Below are 8,567 nucleotides of genomic sequence, written 5' to 3' on the forward strand. Positions count from 1 at the left end.
CCTACTAAGAGTAAAATTTATTCATTCGATGCTATTTCGGGCATCAACAGTTCTCTATATATCCTTTTTATCATTTGATTGCATATAATTCTCTCTCATTACATTAACATAGAAGCTGACAAATGATATCACATGCCGTCGATCATTACCATAAAAGGAATACATGTATAAATTATTTTTACTGAATGCAATCAGTGGTATACATACTTTGGTATAACGAAATTAAACTTATAATACGTAGAATGCAAGATGTTGTTTAACTTTCTAATTTCCAAGAAAATAATTTTATTTCATAATAAAAACAAATACTACGAAAGACGAATAGGGCCACATAAAAAAATATTTTTATCTCGTAACTACGAAAAAGGATCTTGTAATTACGAGTTAATTAACTCGAAATTACGAGAAAAGATCGCGTAATTACGAGAAAATATCTCCTAATTACGAGTTAATTATCTCGTTATTACGGGAAAAAATCTCCTTATTTCGAGAAAAGATCTATTTTAAATGGCACATTTCATTGTTCTTTTCTCTTTATGTAAAGAGTATGAACTACTGCAATGTCTATTATTATACATGCATCCTTAGCATTATCATCGTTTAAAAGCGTACACATAATTTGATATAGACTAAGCAGTTTTAAAGAAAATTCAGAAGAATTACCAAAGCAGATTAAAGCAGATTGATTAATAAATTCTTTGAACTTAAAACGAAGGATACATGTAATTTGTTTTCAGACCTCAAAATTTTAATATACAAAATCAATTATTTTCAATTTGCATGTAGGTTGTGTATGGACATATAAAACACAATTCGGGTAAATCCTATATATCCATTATTGAAACTATATAGTAATTAAAGGGTTACGATTTTGGTCAAATTTTATTTTTCTGTTTTTATTTTTTTTACAATGCTTTATGAATGCATTTCTAATGATCAAATGAAATTTGGATGCCCATAAATGAGTTTTAAGCTAGATACAGGGCTCACAATTCTTCGTCATGTAAACAAGGCTCGTGTCCTGTTTTTGTTTACAGTACCAGTAAAAAATCTTTTTCAAGATGATATGTCTATATTCTTATTCATTTTAAGCATAAACTGAATAAACAGTTTCTAACGATTAGCACATTCATTTTAGGTCTAAAACAGGAATGTTCCCTTCAACATTCAAAATGTAAACACAAGCTTTGTTTACATAGCGATGAATTGTAAGCTCTGTAACTCGGTTATAACTTAACAAATGACATTCAAATTTTGGTTGCCTATTAAAAATGCCTTACTGAAGCATTATAAACATTAGAATCGAAAAAATAATTTTTGTGCAAAATCGTGACCATGCCCCTTTGAAGTCATCTGTAACTAATAGAATTATAGGTTTACCTGGTATTAACTTCGGAGTGGGATTATAATATTATATAAGTTGAAAACTCTTTCCGCATATTCCTATAAGATAAAATGTCAAATCCGATCATTTCATGTAGAAATTAATGAATAATGATCGTTGTTATTTAAAAATTAATCAAAATTAAATCAACGCTTCTGGAAAGAAAAAAATAGACTGAAAGGGTGATCCAGTCGACAAGGTATTTTCAGAAACGCAACATTTTATATAAATCGTTTCTCGTAATAATGATATCTTTTCTCGTACTAACGAGATCTTTTCTCGTAATAACGAGATAATTAACTCTTAATAACGAGATATTTTCTCGTAATAACGAGAAAATTATCTCGTAATAACGAGATCTTTTCTCGTAATAACGAGATAATTAACTCGTAAACACAAGATAATTAACTCGTAATAACGAGATCTTTTCTCGTAATCAGAAAACATAATTTGGGTACATATATGATAAACAGAGTAAATAAAATCGTCTTAATAAAGTATTTATATTTTCACATAAGTATTATATAAACTGTGCAGTGTGTTGAGCATTTGGTCGTTATTGATTTACGGTAAGCATTGGAATGAAGCGGGGGAGGGGTGTTAAAAGAATAATACATGTACACATGTATATATTTATATATGAATCCTGTGTGTCTATTTTAACTTTACGAAAACTCCCAAACTTCATATTCTTCCCCATCCCTTTCCCACCCGATCTTGTTAGAGAGAGAGAGAGAGAGAGAGAGAGAGAGAGAGAGAGAGAGAGAGAGAGAGAGAGAGAGAGAGAGAGATTTCTTGTGAAACATTCACTTCATTATTGTTCTTTTGGATTTTTTATCTGCCTTTAATCCAATAAATGTAAGTGATTGTCTTCAATATTTTAAATTTTGACATGTAAATAAATACTTTTAGGAAAAGCTAATGTATGTAAATGAATGGTTCACACAGCAGTCAACATGCACTTGTAAAAGCACGTGTACCTTGTTTATGTTTTTATATGATCAGCCAATGATATTGGTAATTGGTTTTAATTCGCGCCAGTCTTAAATCATCCGTGCGTCCAGTTCTGACCAGTGCCTATTCATTACATTATACATTTTAAGCGAGTGAACCATAGCCATGTCATCAAGAAAAAGAAATCCTAACTTTTCTGAGGCTGAAATTCAAATCATTCTCAAAGAAGTGGAGAAATGCAAAGGAGTCTTGTTTTCAAAACTTTCGACGGTAACGACAAACAACACAAAAAAGCGAGTATGGGAGGCAATTTGCGAAAAAGTAAATTCCTGCAACTCCTCCGGACATGCCAGGAATGTGGATGAGATACGAAAGAAATGGACAACATACATGTCAGAAACAAAGAAAAAAGTAGCAAAACAAAGAAGAGAGCTAAAGAAGACTGTAGGAGGCCCGCCACCGGCTGATCTGACGCCTCTTGAGGAGTCGGTGATAGGTATAATTGGGGACACGCCCATTGACGGAATTCCTTGGGGTATCGATGTTGGAGGGGAGACAGAACTCGGTACCGCAACCCCCGGTCCATCCAATATGAGCGAATCAGCTGATGTACCGGTATTATGTTATGACGGGGCAGTCTGTACTTACAGATGATATCTGTGTCATCTAGGTAATCAAGCGGGTTGTCGATATCTCGAAATATGCGCTCGCGATGTAGGTTTGGGTTTCTTCTCCGTATGTAGTTGTAATAGGCGACGGCCATTTTTACTAGTTAAGACACCTGTAAGGATGTCTTAAAGTTAGGATATTTTTTAAGACATGTCCTAAAATAGGACGGCTTCAAGAAATTGACTTAGGACTAACTAAAGACGTGTCCTAAGTGATGTCTGAGACATATCTTAGTCTTAAGATAGCTTCGTGAACATGCCCACTGATTTCATGCGAGTGTGCATTTAAAATGTAACTTTAGGCCTTTGTGTGTTTTTATATATATATATATATATATATATATATATATATATATATATATATATATATATATATATATATATATATATATATATATATATATATATGCATACCTTTTATAACAATCCTGGTATTTATACTCGCTTACATTTGCAAATTAATAAATTGCATTTGAATTGCATTAGAGTCACTTCCCAAAAGGCAAACAAGAGAAAGTATATGAGGTACCTCACCTCGCTATGGTTGAAAAAAGTTTAGTGATTTTTAACTTGTTAAATTTTTATCGGTTAATGTATCGGAAAACAAACAATTCTGAGATGTGATTGAATAACCTTGGCTGTTATTTTTATGCACATAAACTTTTTAAAGATCCATAGAACTTTACAGCAGTAAAAAAAAACATGGTAAAAATATGTATCAATACATATATCTGTATTTGCATTATTTCTAACCAAACTTCCTCTTATTTCAATTGCTGTTTTCCAAAATGTTATACTATAATAAATGTATTACGAAAAAAGTGGAAACAGTTCAATAAATGGTTACTCATACAAAACGATACAGGCGGTGGTGGTTAACTAACTCGTAACAAGATATCATTAGCCCTGTTTACATTCAGTATGGCACAATTTAGTAAAATGTTGATCAATCAAGACGGAAACTCTATCAAATTGAACGCTGCAAAGACAAGTTTATTTTCTGAGACGTTTCGGCGTGATGTTTGAACAAGTGAATTAAGGACACAGAATACGTGAAATTGATTTAGTATTATGCATACGTTGTCCTCACGAGGGGTATTGGCTATCCCCTCTGCTTTTACCCATATCGTGTCTGGCGTGGTAAATGAGATTATCCCGCCATGACGGATGGTTAACGTCCACTGTTAGGTCGTCGACAAAATACAGATGTTAGAAAAAGTGTCATCTTAAATCAGGAAGCAAAAAATAGAAGATGATCTAGAATCAATATAGGACTTGGAGGAGGGGGTAGAACCTAAGTCAAGACATTCTCTATTATTTCTGTACATGAGAAAAAAGATAAAAATCTCGGATACTTTACATCGTTAAAAAGTATATTTGATGGAGAATTCAATTAATTCAGAATAATCATTTTGTGTTAAGTATTCTGATAGTATCCCAAATCGAATCTATAAATAAAAAAATTATTCTGCTTAATATGTCTATATTGATATTTATAAGTTTATATTAATATTAAATAAATAAACAGAGATTTACGCCAAAATAATATTTATTATGATTTTCCCCTATGATTAAAGTCTCCTATACTGCAATAAACGTGCTCGAGTTTGGTGAGAATTATTTAAAGAAGTATGTAGAAAATGTGTGCAATTTAATACGATCACTCAGAATTCACTGTTCATTAAAACATCAAACATATCTGTTCATCACAAAATGGACAGTTACATGTGACCTTATTCTCCCTCCCAAACCCGGGTGCATTCCCTCCGTGTCCGTAATGATGAATCAATATAAATCAGCAACATATTGTTACCTTAACTATCAAGATTCGACACTTTCCTACGAGTATCAGGTTCCCTCAGAAACAAAGAAAAGAAATCACGCCGCTTAGGCTCCTGACAATTTCAGCACCATCTTGACAGCTACAAGGAAATTCTACGATGACAACAACACGTCCGTCTGTCTGCAACTTGTACTGGAACAATGGCTGGGGATCTTGTGCTGATTTGGGCGACATGTTTCAGAGCTTGCAAAGCTCAGGTAATTATTTGCAGAGACCGACTCAATCCGCTCAGACTTGCGTACACGTCCATCCGTCAGTGTTTCAGTATTTATTAAAAAGTGCTTTTTGAATATCTTATACGTTAAGCATGTTTTCAACAAATTAATGGAAGAAATATATCCATTTTGGTATTCATATAGAATATAAACATTATTTTTAATACCATGTGGAGATTGTTAAAAAAGCCCTGAAGAATGAAGTGTTTGTATGTTTACTATACCTGATACTCGTAGCTAACCATGCGAGTAACTGTTCACAGTTTTTAAGAATGATTTTCATTATTTTTTTTTAAAATAGGGCTTAGCAACAAGGCATCATCCTAAATAAAATTACATCAATATTCTGGTCAAATCCTAATAAGAACTTATATAAAGTTAACTTTGTTCTTTTTTTAAAAATATTTATACTATGAGAAAAATATTAGAAAGTATAAGATGGAATCAATCTGATATATAGTGATTGAAAATCGTTTGTTTGTATTTCAACTTATGGTTAAGGGGCCTGGTCAAGATGTTGTTCAAATTTATTTTGTCTATTTTGTTTTGGTTTTAAGATCTTTGAATAACGCATTTCTAATGATAAATTGAAATTTGAGTGTCAGTCGTGATAAGCAAGATACAGAGCTCTTAATTCCTTGTTATGTATACAAGGCTCGTGCCATTTTTTGGGGTTCAATATTTCGGTAAAAACTGCTTTTATGTGTCTATTTCGTTTTAACTAGAATAACCAGTTCCTAGCGTTTGTCACATTCGTTTTTGGTCTAAACCTGGAATATTCTTTAAACATTCAATAAGTAAACAAAAACATGACCCTGGATTTGTGTAAATAACTAATAATAGTGAGCTCTGCATAGCGCGTATAACTATACGACTGACACTCAAATATTGGTTGAATATTAGAAATGCCTTTCTCAAGAGCATCCAAAAAAAAAAAAAATTAAAAATTTCCAAACTCATGACAATGTCTATTTAAACCAATATACCACTATAAACAATTAACAAATTCAAAACATTGATTTGAACATATTTTATTGTATACATATATATAAGATACACATACAAATGGTTTGGACACAAGTTCTGACAACTTACTAGGTCTTTACCATTAAATAGAAAAATTAAATAGAAAAATTATACAAAACTTACAACTGTTATTGCATGATATAGAATTATTATTCCTATAAATGAAAATAAGTGATAAATACGAAAATAAGAAACATGCACATAAACTATATTAAACAAATCTACCAGTTTCGTTGATGTACAATTGAACTAATGAGAATAACTGCTTGTTAATATCAATGGATAAAGACTCATCGCCCCATAATAAAAGATGAGTATTAATTATATGAAAATGATCATCAAAACATTGATGATCATGTTGCTTCTTTCAACTTTAAAAACATTTTGCAATAAATCATTTATAATAATGATTTATAACAATATCAAAGAATAGGTTTATGTACACATTTAACTCATTGTATTACAAATATTAACAATAAATCTTTCGGGTAATGCAATGCAAAATTGACAATAGGGACAAAAGTTCTTTATAACAACATTGGCATTCATCCTCCAAGAATGTGTTGTATATCGTAAAGAGTGCGATAAAAGAAGCATATAGTTTGATTTTTACAACAGGGATTTAAAAAAACGTTTTGCAGTTTAGTGGTAAATCATTTGATCCTTTTTTTGTAAGAGAAAAATTTAAAGCGAGTTTAATAGATCGATTCAAAGTGTGACAATACATCAGTAACGCAAAATTCTCGTGACATAGGAAAACTGTCCATAAACCCTAGTATTCTATTCGTGGCATGCTTCTTGTAACCTGCTATCATTGCTGTTTGGAGCAGGAAAAGTTAAATCATTCTAATACATACTTTTCAATTAACCCCCCCCCCCCCCAAAAAAAAAAAAAAAAATTCAAAATATTGATAAGTTTCTTGTAGTTATTTTTAGGATTAAAGTTTCAAATATTCTTTGAAACATATGAATTAACTAGAAAATGTCGGTTATAAAACATTAATAATATATCAAAAAGGGACTATTTAACAAAAAGTGACAAATAAATGAAATGTATAGATGAATATGTTAAAAAAAATTGTAAAATATTACATTTAATCATTATAAAAAGAATTACGTGTTATTTAGGGCGACTTAATTTCATACCTAATATATGATATATATTACGGTAACACAAAGGAAAGAAAACCACACTTGTTGCAAAAAATTATAAAAGTTGGTAAAAGTTTAAAAATTAATTAGATATGTAGCATTAATTTTTAATCGTTTCTTTAAACAAAAACGGAGAGGTTGTTTCTTCAAATTGTTGATATACTAGTCCATCATTGAAGTGGTCTCTATCTTTCTGTTTTAAATCGCGCCGTCAACAAAATTGGTATGGATCAATCTACACGTAAACTGGGGAATTGTAAACTAGCATCGGATTTTATTCGGGAAGACTGAGAGAATCATTAAATGTAATTGCTGTCTATTACCCTCCACTTTCAGAAACTTTCCCTATCCTTAAACCTAATCAACCCGCGCTGGGCAAGATTCAATTATCGTTAAAGAATTAAAAATTGATTTGGGTTTTCACACCTTACAGTGTTACCTGTTCCTTTCGCCTGACGGACGATCGTATTTCACAAGTTTCTCATCGGACAACCCGTTCCTTTCTTACCTGTCAACCACTGATTGAAAACGGTCGGTAAATCGGAGAAGACATAATTGAGTTTACAAATAAAGTCATTATTATCTATTTAATGCGTCAGTAAGGGATGAATATTTGATTTTGCCGGTCATGTATCTTTGTACGGCGACAAATACAATGCCCCCCGTTGCACGCTTCCAGCTCCCCGTAAATAACATCCTCACGTCGCGGCTGACAGATTAATCGGGCACCGCTAGGAATTAACGGTGAAGATGTGACTATCGAACACGCAGACATCTCACGATATTGTCCGGCGGATACTGGGACAGGCGGGTACTGCCCTCATAGGGACTGCGCGTCACGTGACTTACCTGCAGAGGTCAATTATCAACAGAGGTAAATTATCCACCACAAGCAATTTCACAATTAATGTCATAGACATAGCAGGTGTAATCTTTGTAGGCGATCAAGCATTCAAGATTCTAATATGAGACATGTAAAGAAAGACAGAATTATGAATACATTTTCTTATTGTAATCGAACAAGATCAGTGTTTTAAAAATCTACACTCAAACTTTTACCAAATTTAAACATATTTAAACAATGAGCATAGTGTTAATTATCATCACTTTTAAAAAAATAAATTTGATTTCCGCAACTGTTGCAAACAACGAATAAATGTCAAATAAATTGAAATTTGAGGACAAAGGTGCAATGCAGGATTCACATGGGTGTAGTTCATCAATAAATAAATGGGTTAACGTTGAATATATTCTATTAACAAGGAAAGCATGATCGTTTTGTTTTCTTCATCAATAGCAGAGCTAGATATTGGTTCAAATAAATG

Source organism: Crassostrea angulata, chromosome 4, assembly GCF_025612915.1.
Source record: "Crassostrea angulata isolate pt1a10 chromosome 4, ASM2561291v2, whole genome shotgun sequence".
Lineage (NCBI taxonomy): Eukaryota > Metazoa > Mollusca > Bivalvia > Ostreida > Ostreidae > Magallana > Magallana angulata.